Here is a 22788-nt window from a genome sequence, read left to right on the forward strand (position 1 = left end):
ATGTTACGTGTAGTCTCGTAAAGTCTTGCAGAGGGATCAGAGGATTGAGCACATTCTCATGGCCAGACGATGTCTATCCTTTTGCCTCTTCTGCTTGTTCAGGACGTTGTCAGCTCATTCCCGTCCTTGCCATCTATGTACCCTCTGTGTTCCCTGGCCTTCCTGATCACTCACATTTTGCATCTCAAGGTGGTTCTCCAAGGCTGTGACTTGTCCTCACCCACCATTTCTGTCAGACATAACTCATTCCAAATGGCTACAGCCTGATCTTTGCCTCTGTTTAGAAATAACCATTGACACAGCATCTCATGGATCCCAGACTGTTTTTAACTCACAATGGAGCCAAATACAGTCCTGAACCCTGAGCTGCCTGTGTCTATGCCATCAATGCAGGAATTACAGTCATCATGCCAGGTTTATGTAGTACTGAATATCTACCTCAGAATTTCAAGATTCTGGGTATATCTCTGTACATATCTACCAGCTGCTCCTCATCCCCAACACTGTAAATGATTTTTCATAAGAGGAAAAAAAAAACAGATAATAACATCAGCATCTAGTTGACACTCACAGAATGCCATAGGCAGGTTTTAGTGCTTTATATTTAATCTTTTATCAAACATTTGCCAAGAGCCTTGTGGACCAGATAATTATGTTCCCGAATGAGACAAGAGACGGAAGGGGATTAGTAAACGTTCCTCAGATCCCTCAGGTGGTAAGGGGAGAGATGGGTTTAAGCACAGGGAGTGTGCCTTTGACTGCTGACCACTGGGCTCTATTTCCTATTGTATAATCCTGTGGGGAAAGTAAGTCAAACAAAACCAGTGCATACCACTCAAGCGTTCACTCCTCCTAGCATATGAGTAGCTTCCACACATGAGAACCTTCTCAGAGACTCTCAACAGAGCAGAAACAAATAATTAATTTGGGGCCAATACAAAACAATGCTCTGTGACATCTTTCTCTGAACTTTCTCTCATTCACTAACACCAAGGTCCTGTCTCAGTCCTCAGTGCATAGTCACCCCAGGTTCTTCGGGATGAATGGTCACTGCCAGTGTTTGCCTTTCCAGTCTGGCTGGGAGTTAGTTTTGTAGATTAGAGCATCTCCACACAGGATGCCTCTTGGTGCCTTCCTTTTATGTGTGGGTCATCTTATCTTTGAGAATGAGATGTTAGAGGGCATCTCTTTCATGTCTTTTAGGAAAATTGTGGGACTGATGGAGCTTCTACAGTGGGTTGTGGTGTCAAGTTCCATCAGGCTCTAATGGGCCAGAAACCCAAGTGTCAGATGAGGAGTGAACGCTGGGCACACTCTGCAATACTGCTAGCCCAGATGTACCCCCACAGTGTGCAGTGGGGAAGTGTGGAGTAGGCTGTCAGACGCATACAACTCTTGGCCTTGAAGCTGGTTGTGAGGAGCCAGTCCGCAGAACTGTGGTCTAGCAGAATGGCTATTAGCTTAGCTCAGCTTCTCAAATGCCAAGGTTTGAACACCAAGCCCGGCAGCATCCTGGCTGTTTAATTCTTCAAGTGCCATGAGAACATGAAAAATGGAGATGGGATATTTTTCTGCGGTCACCAAGGGCTTGGTGAGCTGACATGCTTGAGGCTCTTGTTCTTTTGGCTGGGTCTAGGGTTTTGTTTCCAAAGTTAAAGTTACATTATTAGTTATTCGTCTTGTTGAATTTTTGAGACAGGAGTTCTGATAGCCAAATCTGGTCTAAAACTCGTTATTGTAGCCCAGGCTTGTCTGGGACTCAAGACCCTCCTCTTTCAGGCTTCAGAGTGCCTGAGATTGCAAGTATGTACCACTGCCCAGCTTACTACTACCCTGCTTTCCTTCTGCATTTTAACATTGACTCGGTATGTTACCCCTGTCATGAGACCAGAGAGGGTACATGTGGGACCTGTTAGTAAACAGCAAAGTAAATAACACAGCTTCCACAATATCTCAAGTTTCCAGTTACTGAGAAATCAGGCATCTTGTAGATTTTTTTTGGGTCAAGATAAGGCTGTGCAGAGAGGGTTGCTAAGCATAGATTGTAGTGGCTTCCACTCTGATTGGTTATGGTCTTGCCAGAATGGCCCTGCTGATAACAGCAGACTGAAAGGGAGAAATAGGGCTTCTGCATGATCAAATGCATGATTGATTAAGGATTCCTGCAGAGGGTAAAGGTATAGAGGTAGTGGCTTATGTGTTACATATGGATATACTCTTTGCCAGAACTAATGATGTATAACTGATTAATGATATCTCCAGAGGGTAAAGGAATTGGAGTAGCAATATATGTACTATGCATGTTTTTAAAAAAATAAGAATGAGCGTGTGTGTTTGATTAGAGATGCCTGCAGAGAATAAAGGGATGGTAGCAGGATTACATGTTCTCCATGTAGACTCTTCCTATCATCAAACCTGTCAAACTCGGACTGAAACAAATCCATAGGCCCTGCACTTTTAGCCCAAGGTGGGAAAGAAGACTCTTCTTCACACATCCACTTTTTTGTGCATTTTTCATATTGTATTACAGACTTGTAGCCAATGAACGCACTGAGTTTTTCATGGATAACACATGGCTTAAAGATCTCACAAATAAAAGCCTTCTGTTAGGTGTCCTTGCATAGACTCTGGAGAAGTCAGTTCTATTGATTCCACTGTGGTGATGAGCAATCTGATTTCAGCCTAGATAAACAGGGCTGTGTTTTGATCCCTTAATTTTTAAAAGCATGGTTTGTCTTCTTTCCGCAATTACATATGAGCTCAGTTGCTTGCATTTTAATATCATTAATTACAGCTATTGCTTTCAGTTGTCATTTATTTTGCTTAAGAGAAGCGAGACTATTCCTTTGTATAATTTTTAGTGGTGCTTTCTTTCTCTAAACTGTGAATTAAAATGTATTTAAGAAATGCTTAATTAAGTGCAAGCTATTTTTTTTTTCAGGACAGTTCTGCCATCTCGTCTTCTTAATAAGAAAAAAAAAAGCCAGTTGCTTTTTACATGATGAGCAGAGTGAGCGCTAATTAATTTTTCTTTCTGTTCTGTTGGTACATTTCATTATCCTGGTCTCAGTGTATGATTGGGTGTCTTCACGTGTTAGAGAGAAAGCACGGGCTGTCCAAATGTGATTTATGTTGTCCTGGCGCTTTTGCAGAGTTCAGCTGAATTTTTTTCCTGTTGATGAAGGTCAGAAACCTCTGAGATGATGCCATCCATCTCAGCAACTAGGTTGCTGAAATGATTTTTGATGGGACCTCAGGCAACATCAGCAGAACTTTGCGGAAGGCTGGGGGAGGTGTGCCACTGGGATGCTGCATCTGTGCATGCTTACAAGTGTGGCACACACCTCTGAAGTTCAGGTGGAGAGTTTGTAAAAATCAATTTACCAGGCTTTCTCTGTTGGTATGCACTTTCCAGATTTCTTGATGTATAGTTGCCAAATAAAAATCTTTGTACATGTCAGGCATGAGCATATTGTACTGATATTCATTGCATTGTGAAGTAATTTTGTAAGCAAGATAATAAACCTGTCCACCATATGGCTCTCTGTCTCTGTTCCTCTCTATCTCTCCATGTCTGTGTCTCTGTCTCTATGTCTCTGTTTCTCTCGGTGTGTCTCTATCTCTGTCTTTCTTTGTCTCTGTTTCTTTCTGTCTCCCTTCCCCTCTCTCTGTCTCCCTCTCTTCCTCTCTCTCTGTCTCTGACTGTGTGTCTATTTCCCTCTCTCCCTCCCTCTTGGATTATTTTTCTTCTTGTAAAATATCATGCTATGGAGTACAGACTAGCCAGAAATTTACAATCCTCCTGCCTCAGCCTCGCAAGGGCATGTCTATGCTTAACTTCTGTCTTTTGTTTCTTTTTGTGTGAAGGTGTTTGAGAAGAATATTTGAGATTTTTTTTTAGCAGATTTTCTGTTTTGGTTTTAAACTAAGGATTTTTTTTTGAGGGGAGAGTGTGCTCTAGAAGAGGAGGAAATAGAGAGAAGGAAGGAGAGAGGAAGGCAGGGAGAAAAGCAATGAAGAAATTTAGTTTCATTTCTGACAGCATCTCACACAGGTGCATAACAGCTTCGTGGACTTCAGATGGCCATAGATCAGGCAGGGCATGGTTCAGAGATACTAATACATAAAGAAGAGGGAAGCAAGAGTGGAGATAGAGGCAGTGGCTAGAGAGTTGAGAACTCAGTCCAAGGACCCCATGATGGAGGGCCACTGTCAGAGGCCAGGAAGGAGCAAGGAAAGATCAGTTCTCCAGGTGCCCTGGTTTTAGGCACTCAGGTTCCAGAATCTTAAGAAAATCCCCTGGGCTGTGATTATGATGATTTGTTGTAGTATCTCTGAGAAACTGAGTCATTCTCTAGCAGAAGAGAACAGCCTAGGAGATCAATCCTTCACTTAGTACAAACACACCCACATGCATATATAATATGTGCATATATGTGTACATCTTATGTAAGTACACACACTTGAATAGCATGAATATATGCATACCCACAGCAAATGTGTGAACCGCCTGTACACTCATGTTCACATATTGTAGCCGCCTGCGGCCACAGACCGACTGGGTTCACCTGAAAACGGGGCTGAAAATGAAAAGGAGGGAAAGGACAGGTGAGAAAAGCATGAAGCCATGACAGAGTTTCTGATCAAGGCTCGAAGTTTAATATCCAGCTCTTCTAATTTAACAGGAAAGCCTCACTGAACCCCTTCTTGTTTCAGCTGGAGATGGGTGGGGGAGCCCATACTTAGTCGCCGCTGGAGTTGTCTCAAGGCAAGCTCAGCGGGCAGCTTATTCTTCTAAGGTCTTGTAGCAGGTTGTACGTGCAGCCAAGGTGGGTAACTCCACCTAGGTCCTGTTATTTGGTCTATTGTGGTAAACAAGGTCGTTCAGGCCTGCCTGCTCAAGGCTGGTGGGTAGGACATGACATATCACACAGGTACACACCATATGTACACACATGTATACAATTCTGACATACACAAACATATGCACATCATATGCATTTATAGGTACATACCACATACATGCATTTCACATGCTTCCATTTCAACTTGACCATATTGCAAATGGCTTGGAGGACACCTGAGTAGGCTTCCTGATCATGTGGCTATGCTTGAGAATAGTACACCAAAAGGGAGAAATTCTACTTACCGGGTCCTTGGACAGAGGCCTGCCATGAGTTAAAGTATCTCATACCATCTTATTTTCCTACAAATTCCAAGATGGTTCTGCAATACAGGGATAATTCCTACCCCATATGTGTCAGGTCATAGGCCCTGGTCCAAAGTAAGCTCTCCATCATCAGTTATGCTGCAGGAGGTTGTAGTAGCATTGCAGAGAGACATGCACAGGGTAGGAAGGACCTGCTGGTAACAGATGCCCTATGAATGACAAGACTTGGGTCCTATCCAGATATTAACTCGCTTTTCTGTACACATCACATACATATGCACACAAGTATGTCTGGCATGCAGACACACACGAGGACAAATAATAAAGTCACATCATAAGGCATACGGTGACTTTGACTACTGAGTAACACAGGTAGCCACGCTACATTCTACATCATTTTTTTTTTTTTTTTTGGCCAGATAGCAGCTAGTCTGTTGCTCACCCAGGCATTCCCCAAATTTAGGATGCATAACACACTTTACATTACTTAAAAGTCCTTCTGTAATAAGAGGCCAATAGGCCAATAGCAATGTGGACACTTTAAAAGATGTAGACAGAAAATGATATGTTTCTATGAAGACTAGAATTTTGATTTTATTAAGCTTAAGTTCAAAATGGACTTATTGCCCCCAAAAGGCAACTGACATCAAAGACCCAAAAGAGAAAGTTTTAAAGATCCAACATAAATTAAGAACTCCATACCACAAACATCAGGGAACTAGAATTAAATAAAAATTAGGCCTGGAGCAGTGTAATGACCCAGAAGTTCATTATGCAGCCTAACCCTTTCAATCAAAGATCAAGTCTCATTAAAAGTCCGTCTTTGATTAGGGAAAGTTTGGGCCACTCTAGCACTGGATGACTCAATCCATGAACAGACAGGCTATGGGAATCTTTGCTTTATTTTCTTCACTTAAAAGGTAGTGAGCTATTTATCTTGTGACATTAAAGGTGATTAATACAAAGTGACATTGAACAAGAAATAGCAGAGGTATGTCTGCCAACGACTTTTGCCTATTAAATGGTGTGTACTTCTTGGTATAGGAGTGCAAGTGTGTGTGTATCTGTGTACAGAGGCCATTGGCTGGTACTCAAGTTCTTCCTCTATTTTTTTTCAGCTCATTTTGGATATAGGGTATCTCATTTAGCTAGGATCTCGCTAACTTGACTAGACTGGCTGACAGGCAATCCCCAGGGATCTCCTGTCTACCCATCTCCAGTGAGGAAATCACAGGAAATACACCCTTCCATAGCTGGAATTTTACATGGGTGCTGGAGATTCTCATGTTTGTGTAACAAGCACTTTACCAACTGAACTATCTCCCCAGCCTCTAGAGCATTATATAATTTTAGAGAAGAATTGTCATTCTGTTACCTGTTACCGGCAGGTTAAGCATCATGTGACCAAACATAAACATCCATTATGGGTCGGTGCAGGAGACTTATGACACCAGCCATGCATTTCTCCCAGGAAAGACAAAAAGAAAAAAATGAAAATCACTTTACCAACATATTTCCTTTTATCCTTTACATTTTCACTATATGGTCTATATAGAAATCATTATACATTGGCTGAGCACCAGGTAGAATAAACAGGGAGAAAAGAGAAAACCAGACATATGCTAACATTCCTTCTCTGTGCTTCCCAGCTTGCTGTGAAGTACACAGCTACCCTTGTCTAGGATGTGCTGAGGTCCATGATGGACTGAACCCTCAGACACCATGAGCTGAAATTACCCCTTCCTTCATTAACTTATCTATGGCAAGTGGCTTTGTCACAATGAGAAGTCATAGGTATATAATAAATGGTACTTCAACCTATCCTTTTCTTTCTTTTGGCCAATTAAAACAAAATTTTTTTAAGTAACACAGCAATAAAACAAGAAAGATCCCTAGAGGTTTTTCTGATAACAAAAGAGTCTCTTATATTTTGAGGAACGATCACAGACTAGCTTTTCCCTTAATGATGTACTTCTAATATATACCACATCTAAGGCCCAAGATGCAAGGAATGGACAGGAGGAATCCTTTAAGCCCCTTGTATTTCAGAGTAGAGGTTCCAACTGATTGAGAGCAGCTCCCACTTTCCCCATCTGATCTCTGGAAGTTAATCACTGCCCATGAATAGTTGATGGGGCTCACTATGTGGCTCATTCAGAAGGCCAGCTGAAACCGGATGGCCCAGTGGCTTATAGGGGTGTTTCCAAATGAAACCTAAGTCTTCCCTTCTATAATGATAGTGATTTGGTTGGTGCCACAGGGTGTGTTGTGGAGCACAGCTGAATCACACAGCGAGAATATAATCTCCGTTTCAAACCATTCCTGTCTACCATGCGTCAGGATGAACAGCTCTCTGTGTGCTGCTGTTCTGTCTCCAGCACTGCTTGCACGCTCGCTAATCTTTCTGAATAGAGAACCCAGCTTCCAGCAGACAGAATAACAAGTGAGAATTTAATAAGTGAGGGATAGTGCTGTTTTCAATTCATTTAATCTGAGAGTCTATTTGTGGAAGATTTGCAGTTTGATAATATTACCAGACAGTGTCCTAAAGTTTATTACAGCAGATAGGAGGCCACTGAGACGAATGTAGTAAGCACAAGGCAAGGAGACCCAAGGGTAAGCCATGTTACGTCAGGGAGTGGAGCCCACATGTTCCTGTCACAGAGGAGACAACTGAGAGGACACCTGTCTGTGCTTTTCTCAATATCACTGAGTCACTTCAGGGCTTGAACTCAGTTTACCTTTCCAAGCCTCATAATTATGTCAGGATCATGTTTTCTAGTCACAGTCATTTAAGAACAATTTGTTTGTTCTTTTGTCTTATTTTCTTAAATTTATGGTTTTAGAATTTCACACAGGAGTGCAGAGTAATTGTATCATTTCTAGCCCTCCTTAGTCTCTCTCTGACATCCAGGTCCTTCCATGTTCTTCCTACTTTTTCTAGAATGAATGACCTCTTCATATATATGCATATGTATGTGTATACATGCATACAAATATATACACATACATACATAAATAGATAGGTATATATACACACATGCATGTACATATATATTTATACACACACATATATATATATATATATATATATACCATATGTATATATACATATACAGGTATACATATATACATATATGTATATATACACGTGGAGGTATACATATAATATATATATATATATATATATATATATATATATATATATACACATACATATATCCTATTGAGTCCAGTTGGTGTTGTTCATATGTGCATGTGTTTATGACTAACCATTTAGCATTGGGAGCTTGCTCCTGAAGTAAACTGGTTTTCACTCTTTCAAAAGCCATTGACTGCCTACAGTTCTTCATCTAAGAGTGGACTTTGGGAATTTCTTCCCATACATGTTGACATGTCAAGTGGCATGATTATTACACAGTTCTTTAGACAACCATGGTGTTGAGATTCCATGGCTGAAGCCTCCCTGTTATGACCAAAGGACACTGTGTAGCAGCAGACTTCCAGGTTCTCTGTCTCTAACAATATCTCTGTCCCTTCTGAGATTTCCCTGAGTCTTAGGTCTATGGGTCGTGTTGGAAATGAACTGACTGGGGTTGGGCACCCCACAGTCACTCGTATTTTGACCAGTTGTGAATCTCTACAGTAATCTCTCCAAGTACAAGAAAAAGCTTCTTTGATGTGAGATGCATGTCCCTCTGGGGTTGAGATGGAAGTTATGGGTATAATGATGCTTCTCTATCTGTGGACAAACATTTTCAGTGGTCACTTCTCTTTCAGGTGGTAGCTTTTTTTGGTTTGTCTGAGGTAGGTACAAATAGATTGGACAGTTCCAACTTGCTCTGTTCACCTTCAGCTCACAAACTGGAAATGTAGAAACAGTGAACTACCTAAGTGCAAACTGACAACCCACTCATCCAAGGACACGTGTGTGTGTGTGTGTGTGTGTGTGTGTGTGTGTGTGCTTCTTGAGGAAGGCAAGCACTTACTGCTTGTATATGTTAGCTCCAATCTTTCTGCTTCTCACTTCTCTGTGTGAATTGTTAATTCATCATAAAGAGACAGAGACAGAGAGGAGAAAGAGAGTGGGGGGGGAGAGATGGAAAAAGAGGGAGAAAGAAAATACTAAATTTTTTCAAACAATCCTTCCTCATAAAGTCACAGCTTTTAGTTGTTTACTTTCTGAGTTTTGCCTGGTGGACTCAGAGCCCATTAAAGCAATGTCTTTGTGTGAGAGGCCAGGCTGGGCAGTTCAGAGTTTAGACTTTGGGCTGAGACATGGTTCAGTACACTTTCATGATGTTAAATTAAAGACATCTTAGGAATCTTGGCTGTGTGTCCTGTGATATCCTCATGCATAAGATTGGGTTGAAAGAGAATCACCACCTTAAACATTAGTTGAAGAAAAAAAAAAAAAGAAAAAGAAAGAAAGAAAACTGCCCAGATTGCAATTAGGGTGGAGTTTCCCATATCCCCAGGGACTGATGAGACTGTAACTATGGCAACTGGTTCCCTTTGTCTCTGCATCGTCTTTGACCTCTTCATGGATGGTGTGGTAGGTTCTCATTTACAGGAACTATACACGTTGGGCTTTAGACTTGCACTCTGCTTTTCTAGTGTGCAAGTTAGATTTACCAGGAAATAGGCCATGGCAGGCACCATCTGATGAAAGCCCCTATCATTATAATCTAAATTGTTATGTTTCCCCATGGAAGGTAGAAAAGAACAGCAAGTGGGCTGGACGCACTATTCAGTAAGTGTTTTCATATTAAAATCATATTTACATAATTATTGAAATATTTGTATGCTTCTGGACCTTCATGGTGAAAACAGAATTCAATCAGCTCCCATACAAACATTCAATATAAATTCGGATGGAGATTTAGGCTGATTGGAGCTTAGTAACTTTTAATATAACTTTCAAATCTTTGTAGTAGTTTCAGAGTCAGCAAACCTCTCTTTTAAACCAACCTTGGTTGAAGCTTTTCACTGCTTACATTGATGGTGACCTGCCCTCAGGAAGATGCAGAGACTCAACCAGATATCATAGAAGCAGTGAACAGATAAAGTTTATCATTGGCCTTATTTTACAGAGAAGAGGGTGTACATGGGTGAGTATCTTCCATCTCCATAAGATGTTCTGTAGGAAAACCAATCAAAACAACAAATTGCACTTATTTTAGTCTATTGGTTAAAGATGCAAACGAACAAACACTATGTAAGAGCAAGACCCCTCCCCTCTGTCCCCTCTCCATATTCAGAAAATAAAGCCAGTTTGCCACCAACACACCTTTGTTGAGAAAATTAAATGTTCGGTGTTCACATGATTATGTTAGCCACATAGCTTATCTCTCTGTAATTCTGTCCTCACAGCTGTGAGGTGAGTTAACAGTATCAAATGACATCACTGAGTGCCTGCTACCTAATTTAGCTACCAACAGAACAGTTCAGCGCCTTTGTTCTGAGGCAAGTTCCCGGGTGCAGTTCTGAAAGCTGGCCACAAGAGGCGCCATTTCTGAGCACAGTTTCATTGCTTTCTGTTTAGACCTCAGCCAAAAATGATTGGAAAAGGTGCTTCATTTCCAGGAAAGGGAAAGTTGGGAATTTGATGTTAATTACACCGGACATATTTTTCATCCATGTGTTTCAAGCTCTAAGCTTGCCAGTGGGGACGCATACATGGCAGAAATTCCTGACCTCTACCCATGAGCGTCCCTTTGTCTTATTCTGAGAGCCCAGATTGTTACTAGAGAGTGCCATATGTCCCGCAGGGACAGAAGGTTCCCCATCTGAAACTAACTGGTGGAGAATAGCATTAGCTAGCGTTAAGGTGAACGCTTGGTAGTGTTCCAGTTATGAATGTTCTACGACATAGTTTGAAAACAAAGCAGAGTGAAGAAGAAAAGGAAAAGAAAGAAGAGGAAAGGGAAGGGAAGGGAAAGGAAGGGGAGGGGAGGGGAGGGGAGGGGAGGGGAGGGGAGGGGAGGGAAGGGAAGGGAAGGGAAGGGAAGGGAAGGGAAGGGAAGGGAAGGGAAGGGAAGGGAAGGGAAGGGAAGGAGATACAGGTCAGTTGCTTACCACACAAGCATGAGGACCCAAGTTTGAGTCTTAAAACCCACAAAGCATTCTTCTGCTCCCAGGACTACAGAGACAGAGGTCAGGCAGCCTAGCAACACCAAACAGTGAGGGCAGAGGGACATGACTTATTCAGTAAAGTGGTGCCATGCCAGCATGAGGGCCTGTGTTCCATTCCCAGCAGCAATGTCAGAATGCCAGTGTGAAGGTGTGCTCTTGTAGTCAGAACACCTGGAAGCAGTCATGGGAGATTCTGAGCTTAATGGCTCTTCTAAGCAAGTCAGGGAGTACAGGTCTAGTGAGAGACACTGCCTAAAAGATGTGAGATGAAAGGCAATGAAAAATAGATGGCTAACATGGACCTCTTGCTTCCATATCCATGGACACACATGTGCACGCATGTGTGTGTGTGCGCACGTTTCTGCACGTACATAAGAAAATGCTTTTGTAAAGTAAAAGTGACAAAAGGTGCTAAGCTGAAGACAATGCTGGGATTAGTATTGAAAAGGCTTTAAGTGTCCTTGGCGATGCTGATGCTGGGCACTAGGCTAAACCTGGTGTAAAGTTCATTTTTATGATAATTAACTTGTATTTATGCAGAATTCTGAGGTGCTGAGGGGATAGATAGCTATAGCCTGTTGTAAACTTGGATAGGACAAAACCAAACCATTCACACACACACACACACACACACACACACACACACTCACAGGTGTGTGTGTATATATATATATATATATATATATATATATATATATATAATGTGCATACATATATATATGTATATATATTGTGTGTATGCATATCTACATACATATAATATGTCACTTATGGAAAATATTTTGTACATTTTCTGCCATGAGAATTACTTTGAATATAATTCATTTTATGAAGCTCACATTAATATATGTGCTAGTATTAGAGACATTTTATATTTGCATATGCTCATAAAGACACACACAGAGAGACAGACAGACAGAGACAGAGATACAGAGATACAGAGATAGGGACAGAGAGACAGAGAGACAGAGAGACAGAGACAGAGGTGAGACGATGCTGGTCATTATTGTTGACAAGCCTGTGGAGAGCCCTTTAAACATCTGCTTTTCAATTTGTGCAGTGCAGAAGTCATTGAATTTCCTTATGGACTTCAGAGCTGTTTGAATGTTTTCGTAACTTTACTTCAGATTCTGAATCCAAACATACCTGGGCATGTGCATGCTAATTATCTTAAGCATAGAGCAGGTGGGCTGCTGGTGTCTTGGCTCAAACAGCCAGTAGGTGGCAGTGTGCAACCAAGAAACCATCGCCTTGCTCCAGACAGTTTTAATTAGCTAAAAGGAAAACAGGTATGACTTCACATTTATTTATTTATTTATTTATTTATTTATTTATTTACTTTAATTTGCCTGAGCAGCCACTGAGTGCAGATGGTTTCCCCTTCCTCTACCCAGCTTAAGTATCAGAGGAGCTGGAATATCAAAAGGCAATCAATTGCTGGCCTGGGCCAACCCCCTGAACTTTAGTCCTGCAAACATCATCAGCCCTGTGCCATCTTCGAAATTGCTGCATTGGAAGGAAGCATGGAGCTATCAATTACTTCTGGGGCTGCGATGGCCTCTGTCCTTGAAAAGCAAGCCTGCTGACTCTGTGGGTGAGATAAAGGGCTGCTGTGGAGGCTGGAGGCAGGGTTCTCTATTGGTGTCCTAGAAGTTGATTGAGGGCCCTGGAGGAAGAAATGGAAGACCAGCTTAAATAGTTCATGATAGCCAAGTCCCCTGAAATGAATTACCATGAACCATCCAGCACAATAATTGCATCATGGAGGCTGCAAAAAAAAAAAAAAAAAAAAAAAAAAAAAAGCAGCCTTTCTTGTGGAAGCAGAAACCTTTCTTAAAAGACCGCCTCTCCTGGAGCTGTTTGCTTTGTCTTTTGAGTGGAGAAGCAGAATGCAGGGGAGATGTTAGTCTGTCTGCATGTACTAAGCACAAGTTAGATCTTTGTTAATATTTTTGGTATAGTCTCCACATTAACCAGGGCAAAGGGGTATTATCAATACCACCTTGACAAAGAATTGCCTCAGAAACAGTGTGTAGTTAGGGGACTGGGAGTGTCTCAGTCTGTAAAGAACTTGCTTTGAAAGCACAGAGACCTGAACTTAATCTCCAGTCATTCCGAGGTCACACCCTACAATGCTGAGCTCAAGCCCAGCCATCTCTGAGTCTCGCTGGGCAGGCAATGTATTCTATAAGATGATCTCTAAGCTAGTGACAGACACTGCTCAAGGGTGCCCCTGAGGATGGCACCTGAGGTTGCCTGTTGACCTCCTCAGGAATGCACAGACATGAGAATATGTGCACGCACATACACGTGCATGCACACACATACACACACACACACACACACACAGAGAGAGAGAGAGACACACAGACACACAAGAGAGAGGGTTCCTATCATTTGAAGCACCATGGATGAATCAGGGTATAGTACACTAAGATATGTAAACCAGACACAAAACCAAACACTGCTGGTTTGTGCCACGTATGGGATGTAGCAGAGCAGAAGTTCTCCTGGGAAGGGAATGGACAAGGATGGAGGAAACCCTGGTGACCACGTATGGGATGTAGCAGAGCAGAAGTTCTCCTGGGAAGGGAGTGGACCAGGATGGAGGGAACCCTGGTGATCACGTATGGGATGTAGCAGAGCAGAAGTTCTCCTGGGAAGGGAGTGGACGCGGATGGAGGGAACCCTGGTGACCACGTATGGGATGTAGCAGAGCGGAAGTTCTCCTGGGAAGGGAATGGACTGGACGAGGATGGAGGGAACCCTGGTGACCACGTATGGGATGTAGCAGAGCGGAAGTTCTCCTGGGAAGGGAATGGACGAGGATGGAGGGAACCCTGGTGACCACGTATGGGATGTAGCAGAGCAGAAGTTCTCCTGGGAAGGGAGTGGACGAGGATGGAGGGAACCCTGGTGACCACGTATGGGATGTAGCAGAGTGGAAGTTCTCCTGGGAAGGGAATGGACGAGGATGGAGGGAACCCTGGCTTGCTGATCACATCTAGGATTTTATGTAAATGGAAGAATGTCCAAAGATTATTTTCGGTAAGTGGACCAAAGGCATGGAGTTTCTTTCTTTTTCTTCTTTCTTTTAATTGTTGAAATCGTTCTTACTACTATACTAAACTAATCCCAGATATTTTCTCACGAAATAAAAGCCATCCATGTTCATCCCAGAACATATCAAACATACCGAAATGCAAAAAGACAAATGTAGTTAGGTTGGTCTCACTATCCAAGAGTCACTATTTTAAGGCAGACATCGGGACACAGGCTCCAAACCCATCCCCTGGGTAGCTCACACAGGGAGATGGAAGTGTAAGGCCAACCTGGGCTACAAAGTGAGTTCCAGGCCAGCTGTTGTCTTGGCTACTTTCTACTGCTTTAGCAACGTAATGTATAAAAGAAAACATTTGATTTGGGACTCATGGTTCTAGAGGGTAGTAGAGGCCATGATCATGGTGGTGGGAAGAATGTCAGCAGAAAGGCAGGCATGGCACTTCAGCACTAGCTAAGAGCTTACATGTGATCCACAAGTACCAGGCAGAGATCGGGGAGGGGAAAGGGGAGGAGGGAGTGGAGAGGGAGGGGGAGGGGGAGGGGAGGGGGAGGGGGAGGGGGAGGGGGAGGGAGAGGGAGAGGGAGAGGGAGGAGAGGGAGGAGAGGGAGGAGAGGGAGGAGAGGGAGGAGAGGGAGGAGAGGGAGGAGAGGGAGGAGAGGGAGGAGAGGGAGGAGAGGGAGGAGAGGGAGGAGAGGGAGGAGAGGGAGAGGGAGAGGGAGAGGGAGAGGGAGAGGGAGAGGGAGAGGGAGAGGGAGAGGGAGAGGGAGAGGGAGAGGGAGAGCACTAGTTAGTTTGCTTGGGATTTTGAAATGTCAAAGCTTATCCATAGTGACATACTTTGTTCACCCAGTGACATACCAAGGCCACACCTCCTAATCCTTCCCAAACAGTTCCACTACCTGGTGACCAAGCATTTGAATATATGAACTTACGGGGGGGGGGGAGTCAATTCCCATTCAAACCAGCTCACCTGGGCTGCAGTGTTATAATCTTTCTTGCCAAATAAAAAAACCAGAGATAGCAGCGACAACAAAGAGCAGACCCTCTCCCCCAAATAAAAACAGCAAAGGAGTAAAATTCTAAACTGCTTTATTTTTCTCCTGTCTTTTCCATCTGAAGAATGCAAGATTCCAACACAGACTCTACAGATTTTGTTTGACTTATACATAAAAAATATCTCCTGCCTCAGTTGGACCTGCCTCAGTTGATAGGTTTTGTTTTGTTTTGTTTTTGTAATACAAACTCTCCCATTATGTGTCTGTAGCCTACTTTTTATTTTTAATTCTTTCACATCTGTTGGTTTATTTGTGTGCATGCTTTTGGCTCTGCATAGGCCACAGTGCAAGTGTGGAGGTCAGAGGATACCTTCACGGGTTTCTTTCTTCTACCATGTAGGCCCCAGGGATTGAACCCAGACCATCAGACATGACAAGCACATTTTCCTTTTGAACTTTGTTACTGCCATCACATAGGTTTCTTTTAAACCCTTTTCTATTGTTATATAGTAGATAAATTCTAGTATGGAATAAAGAGGATCACCCCACCTTTGAAGAGGTACAGTGGACCACATGTGAAAACATATTCTCAGAGTACATTTGTGGGACATGTGCTTTCCTGGGACTTGGTTCAAGTAAGATCCACAGCCACAGTACTGCTGTACATAATCTCCTCCATGTTAGAGCACATAAGAAAGAGCATGTCTGTGTCTTTGAATTGCTCTGGCAGCCACCATCAGGGTCTCCTCATTCCTCAGGCAAGTTTCAAATCAGCTGAAACCCTGACCAGTACCACAGCCAGGGAAAGCTGCTTCCAGAAACCTGAGAACTTTGCAGCCTGCTTGGGTTACCCCAAGCCCCTTCCTCTCTTCCTTTGCTAGGTGGATGCTCTGGAAGCCCTGTGGGCCATCTGGCTGCATGCAGATGACAGCACACCCCAGCATCGTTCAGCCTGGGCCTCCCTTGTCCCTTCCATGAAGCTTATTTTTGCATAATTTAAGCATGACATGGTTGTGCCATTTAAGTTCTGTGAAATTGGTGTTCTACCATCCATGAAATTATATACATCTTGGGAATATTTCCTGTTACTACAGGGGAGAATGCATTCTTGTGGAGGGGTGCGACAACAGCGGACTCCATTGAGCCATCCCCCAGAAAGCAGTTATCACTCTGTACCATGTTGTGGCATAAAGGTAGACGTTTGCTGTTTAAATCCTAGAGAAACAGAACTGCAGGGATAAGCATCCTTTTATGTATTTGTCCTAACTCATCCCATTACCCCCAGCCCCCTCCCACCATGATTCTCCCTAATTCCAGCTCACACCTTAGAGACCCATAGACTTGCTAACATTGCAGATCCCATTGTTCTGTATGTCCAGGACAAAGATAAACAGTCCTTCAAAGAATGTTTACCATTGATGGGTTTCATGAACCCGATTGTCATGTGTGGATGTAGATTCTGCTCGTTATATGGACAGGAATAACACGTTATCATGCAGAGGATAGTGTGGTTTGTTTCCCAGGCTTCTCTCTGTATTACTGATGCACAGGAAGCTCAGACAGCTGGTTCCTGAAAAACATCACATGTGTGGAAAGATATTTTCTCTTAAATCTTGGGGCATCTATAGGAACTTAATTACAGTGAACATTGCTTGCTTTCCTGGTTTTGTGTCCCATTGCTGATTTATATTCCCTGGGCCATTTCAGTCTGGCTACAGTGTCATGAAGATACCTGGGTAGCTCATTGTCTTAACATTGACAAGCTTGGCACAATTTACAGCAGTTCTCCAAGGCAATGGTTTTACCAGAGAAGATATTGGGAGTCATGGTACTTCCTTCTCAGAAGCCTTTACTTATGGTGTGTTTTTGACAGGGTCCCATGTATACCATGCTGGCTTTGAACTTATGTACCTGTGGTTGATTTAGGATTGCCTGAATGATTGCATTATAGTTATGAATTTCCATGCCCAGTTTTTTTTAATATAGCATTGGAGATTCAATGTAAAGATTTGTGCATTCTGGAAAAGCACAATGGAAACTAAGCCACATTCTCAACCTGTTTGTTTTATCTTAAGGCTTTGCAGAATAATAAGGCTTTGCAGGGTAGTGATTTCAGTAAAATGGGCAGATGGAGGGCTTATACTTACTTTAGTATAGGCCAGTCCAATGAAGCCAAGTGATACTTCCATTGATTATCAGGCAGAATAGTTCATTTGGGTCCAACTTAATTGTCAAGAAATATAGAAAGCCAATGCTCAAGAATAAAAACTGGGCACATGAGATTTCTCTCCCATGTTACCCATTTCTGAAAAGAAGTTCCAGAAAATTCCCTCTGTTAACCACAATATACTTTGGAGAAGTTGTTCCATGCCGGGTTGCTACACTGCCCACTTCCCCCAAACTCCTTCTTGCAGACTCTGTGTTGACAGGGACAGGGCTGTGGGCTAATTGCACAAAGCATTTATAAAGATTGTCACAGGACTTGCAAGATGATTTATTTCCAGCCCGAGTAAATAGGAACCTGGACTTCATTCTCAGGACCAGTAGAGGTCACGCATGCATCACGGTCCACCAGGTGTTCCACTGCAGATTCTGACTGGAAAGCTTTACAACGTCAGGATCATCCTTTAAGCCTGATTACAGCTGGAGCTTTTATACAAACTCTCGCAGTTTTCATATGCACCAGTACAGGTGGGAAGCTCAGCAGACAGGAAGATACTAGCTAGACTTATGGACCGCATTCATCATTATAGCGAAAGGAAAATCATCCTTTTAAAAGTGAACATGTTTTTCTCCTGAATTTCAAGTAGTGTGTTTAGTGCACAAAGTTATTTTCACTATAACATGAGAGATACTGATCAGATATAACCCACAAGCTATGCCAGTCTGATTGTGATAATGTCCTTTATAAATGGTATCCATGCTTTCAGATAACTGCTTCCTTCCTGTGTATAGAAACACTCTCTGGGGACAGCTGTCATGAAAGTCCTCTTGATGTGGTTTGTGACATGTCTATCATTTTCCTTCTGAGTAGTTCTTCTTTGCAACTGTCAAGGTGGACATAAGCTGGGACAAGCTGTCTTGTTTCTGTCTTCTTACAGGAAGACCACTTGCACAGCCTAGCCTAGCAAGGTCTTCCATTTTGCAGAATGAGGGCTGTCTGCATGCCGTGCTCCTGGGCGTGTGGATGTGCCTAGTAGATTCGGTTGAAATCGGCAGCCACGAGGCATAAGAGTTTTTCTATTCTTAGGGCCAAGGAACAAACTGATAGAAAATTAGTTTTGGGTATTGGTAGCAAACAAGTTAATCTCTTTTTTGACTAAAATTTTAAAAAACAAAGTATGCTTTATTTGATTATTTGTTTGTGTATTATTTTTGCTTAAAAGGAATTACTCTTGGCTGACATGAAAATCATTAAAGTATGTCCTTAGACTTGAGATTCTAGTGTATGGAGATTGAGATAGGGTTAGGAACATGCTCACTTGGTTGAGTGCTTGACTCAGTACAATTCTCTGGAACCCACAGTAAAAAGACAAGCGTGATGGTGCACACTTGTAATCTCAACCAGGGTGCTGGCCACAGACAGCTCGCTGGGGCCCAGGCTAGCCTACTTGGTGAGTTTCAGTCCAGTGAGAACCTTAGTCATTCTCAAAAACTGATTGGAGGGCATCTGAGAGATGAGAACTGAAGTTTTCTCTGGCCTTTTTATGTACACCACACACACACACACACACACACACACACACACCACATGGATCTTTGCACACATACAGACAAATATAGACACGCGAGGCTACACTCATTTCATTACCCATGATTTAAAATAGAGGTTCATTTATCAGCATGGTGAATAATATAACCTCTTAACATATATTTAGTTTTTTTTTCTTGCAGTTCTTGAGTTGGAAAGAACAGAGGAGAGATGTGTGCTTCTGCACTGGCAGAGACCCCACCCAGGCCACACATCCTCTTCCTGTCAGCCGATAGGAGAGTGCTCCAAATTTTACAGAAACAACAGATTACTGGCCACACAAATGATTTTGCCTAAAAGATCCTAATATTAAGGAGGCGGACAGCAACCCATTTGTACTGAACAAAAGGACCATAGGTGAGAGCTAAGAAACGCTAATCACCACTGTTCTCAGATGAACCCAATAGTGACTACATTGGTGTGGTATATCATTAAGTAATACCAAGAAACAGTGGGTTGATTACCTGGTTACTTGGTTTGGAAGCTTAATTAGCCTGTTTAGTGAACTGAGTTCTTGTCTTGTTGCTATGGTAAAATACCCTTACAAAACAACTTAGGGCAGAGAGAGTTGATTTAGCTCACCGTTCAAGGTACAGTCCATCATGGCAGGCAAGTCAAGGCAGCAGGAGGTTGAAACCCGCTGGTCACATTGAAGCCATAGTAAGGAAGCGGAGAGCAAGGAACACATGCTTGCTGGTGCTTGGCTTGTTTTCTCGATTTTGTACAATTCAGGATCCCCTGTCCAGATGGTTCTGCCCATCACTAAGATCAGTCTCCACACCTCAGCTAATGCAATGAAGATGATTCACAGGCATGGCAACAGCTCATTTACCAGGAGAATCCACCCTTTGATAAGCTGACAATTAGCTTGGTCTCACCAACTATATTCTGAGGATTAGGTTAATCAGTAAAAGTATGTCTAAACTCGAGATGTTCGAGGATTATCATTTTTCTTTTCTTACTTTAGAAAAAGCATAAGCCAAAAAATGTGAATTCCTCTAGCCATCATTTTTCATCCTATATAGACTAACAATATGGAATCAGGAACACACAGAGGGAAACCATCAAGGCTTTGCCCTTTTGCCTGTGGTGACACCTGTCAACCTAGCGAGGCAGGTTGGACATTGTTAGGGGTGAAACATTTCCTTGTTTGTAGAGCTGAAACAAGGGCCCTGTTCCTGCTGCACCCTCAGTTCTCTGGGTTCTGTTATGTTCCTTTGGCTCATTAGCTTCTGTGATGCTTCTGTATCTTGGGAGATATCAAGAAAACAAAAGCGCATTGCAGATTTCAGAAAAAAAAAATCTCCAGTCACATCTTTAATATCAATGTTAGCCATGTGGGAAATACATGCCAACCTCCTTGGAAGATGGTTTCCTGTCCCTGTACAATTTCTCCTAGGTTTTATAGAAAGCAACTGTATTGTGTATACCAGGGTGTTGGGATTAGAGGGAGGTGGAGCCCATGGTAAATATGAGCATTTCTTTATGCATGTGTGTATGTATGTATGTATGTATGTATGTATGTGTATATGCCTGTATTTGGGGCACGTGTACCTGAGCCTGAGCATGTGCATGTGTGTGAGAAATAGATAAATGATAGATAGATAAATAGATAGATAGATAGATAGATAGATAGATAGATAGACAGATATCTTAAGATGTCTTTCCTTAAGATCTGTCCACCTTGTTTATTGAGACAAGGTTTCTCACTGGCCTGGATCACCCCAGGTGAGTTAGTTTAGCTGTCCAAAAATCCTCGGGGATTTCTGCTTCCTCAGCACCATATTCCAAATGCATGCCCTCGTGTCTGACAGTTTTACATGCATTCTGAGGACTGAACCCAGGTCTCAAGGCTAGAGAAGCAAGCAGTTTACCAAATGAGCTGTTTCCACAGGTCCTGGGTTGTAGCCCAAGAACATATCATAATATTTTCTCCTCCCCTCCCTCCTACCCTGTCACCTACCTGTAGCTGTCATCAGCATCACCACCACCACCACCACCACCACCACCACCACCACCACCACCACCCACCACCACCACCACCACTACCACCACTGTTGCCATCCAACAATCCTTTGGTGTCAACCAAGTATCAGCTACTCTCTCAGATTCTATATAGACCATCTCATCTTTTGTTGCCCATATGGTCTTTCCCAGGTCACCAACAACAGAGTAAAGATTCCTTGTATACTGGTGTGTGTTGAGTTTTGTTCCTTCTTGGGATGTGAGCACATGTTTGTCACTGCATTATTCTCTTCATTGCTGTTACCAAATGCCTGAGAAGAAGCCACTGAGAGGAAGGTTTATTCTGGTTCATGGTTTTAAAGGATATGGCAGGAAGTCCTAATGGCAGGGGTTTGGGGTAGCTTGTCTCAGTGCATTCAGAGGAAGAAAGCAGAGAGAGATGAATGTTGGTGTTCAGCTTGCTTTCTCCTTTATGAATCCATCAGTCCAGGGCCTCAGCCCATGGGATGCTGCCACCCATATTTAGAGTAGTTCTTACCATCTTATCTAACCTGGCCTGGAGCAGGCATACTCAAAGGCTTGTCTCCTAAGTGACTGTAGATCCTGTCAAGTTGACAATATGAGCTGTCACATCACTGTTTATGTACAGAGATATGAAAAGAAACTCTCACCATTTGATTCTCAGATCCAAGGAGAGGTCTTCTCTTGTCATGGAGTTCTACTCTCTGTTGAGCCTTTTGCTCCCATTAAATAATCTGCTCTATTGGCTGTTTCCCTGTCGTGTTGTCAGTGTTCTATCTATTGTCAGTGTTCCATCTATTGTCAATATTATATCTACTATCAATGTTCTATTCAATGGTCTATCTCTTGTCAATATTCTATCTATTATCAATGTTCTATATATTGTCATTAGTCTATTGTCAATGTTTTATTTACTGTCAATATTCTACCATCAATGTTCCACCTATTGTCAATGTTCTATCTATCGTCAATATTCTATCTATAGTCAATGTTCCACCTATTGTCAATGTTCTATCAATTGTGCCATTCTTCAATTTCTGTTAAATCAGAGAAGAGGCTGGGATGTGAATCAATTTTCTATCCTATTTATCTTGACAAAACATTTAAGAGATTAGACAGCATTTGGAGTTGGTGCAGATTAATTATGGAGATTAGATCTACTGTTCACTTCCAAATTCCATTATGGAGAGAGGAAAGGGAGCTGGCCTGTCTTATCAAATGGAAATTGTGTTTTGGTTATGGATGGGAAAGAAAATCCAAAAATGCCTGGCCTGTGTCAATTCCAAATTTGTTTAGTTTCATCCCCTTTCCCACTATTTTGCTGTACATTTTATTCTCTCCCTCTTTCCCCCTTCCCCCTCTCTCCCTTTTATTTTTTCTTCTTGTTGTTGTTGTTCAGGAACTCTTACTATACTGTACTGTGATGGTGTGTGTGTGTGTATGTATGTGTGTGTGTGTGTATTCCTGTGGCTAAATTACTTAGAAGGACAAACTTGTATGAGGAATGTTTATTTTGGCTTTTGGTTTGAGATGATACAGTCCATCCTGGCAAGGCAGGCATGGTGGCAGTTGTCTTCATGGCAGTGAGAATGTAGAGCTGGGACTGTTCAGATGCTGTAAGAACAGAAAACAGAGAGCAGGATCAGTCTATTTTCTCAAGGCCCAGCCTCCAGAGACCTCCTTGCTC

General features: G+C 42.5%; 1 protein-coding gene across 24 annotated transcripts in view; it reads left to right on the forward strand.

Annotated features, from left to right (window-relative positions):
* Positions 1-22788, forward strand: part of Rbfox1 (RNA binding fox-1 homolog 1) — a 2075913-nt gene that overhangs the window by 1161407 nt on the left and 891718 nt on the right. The window lies entirely within an intron of this gene.

Source organism: Arvicanthis niloticus, chromosome 6 (assembly GCF_011762505.2).
Source record: "Arvicanthis niloticus isolate mArvNil1 chromosome 6, mArvNil1.pat.X, whole genome shotgun sequence".
Taxonomy (NCBI): domain Eukaryota; kingdom Metazoa; phylum Chordata; class Mammalia; order Rodentia; family Muridae; genus Arvicanthis; species Arvicanthis niloticus.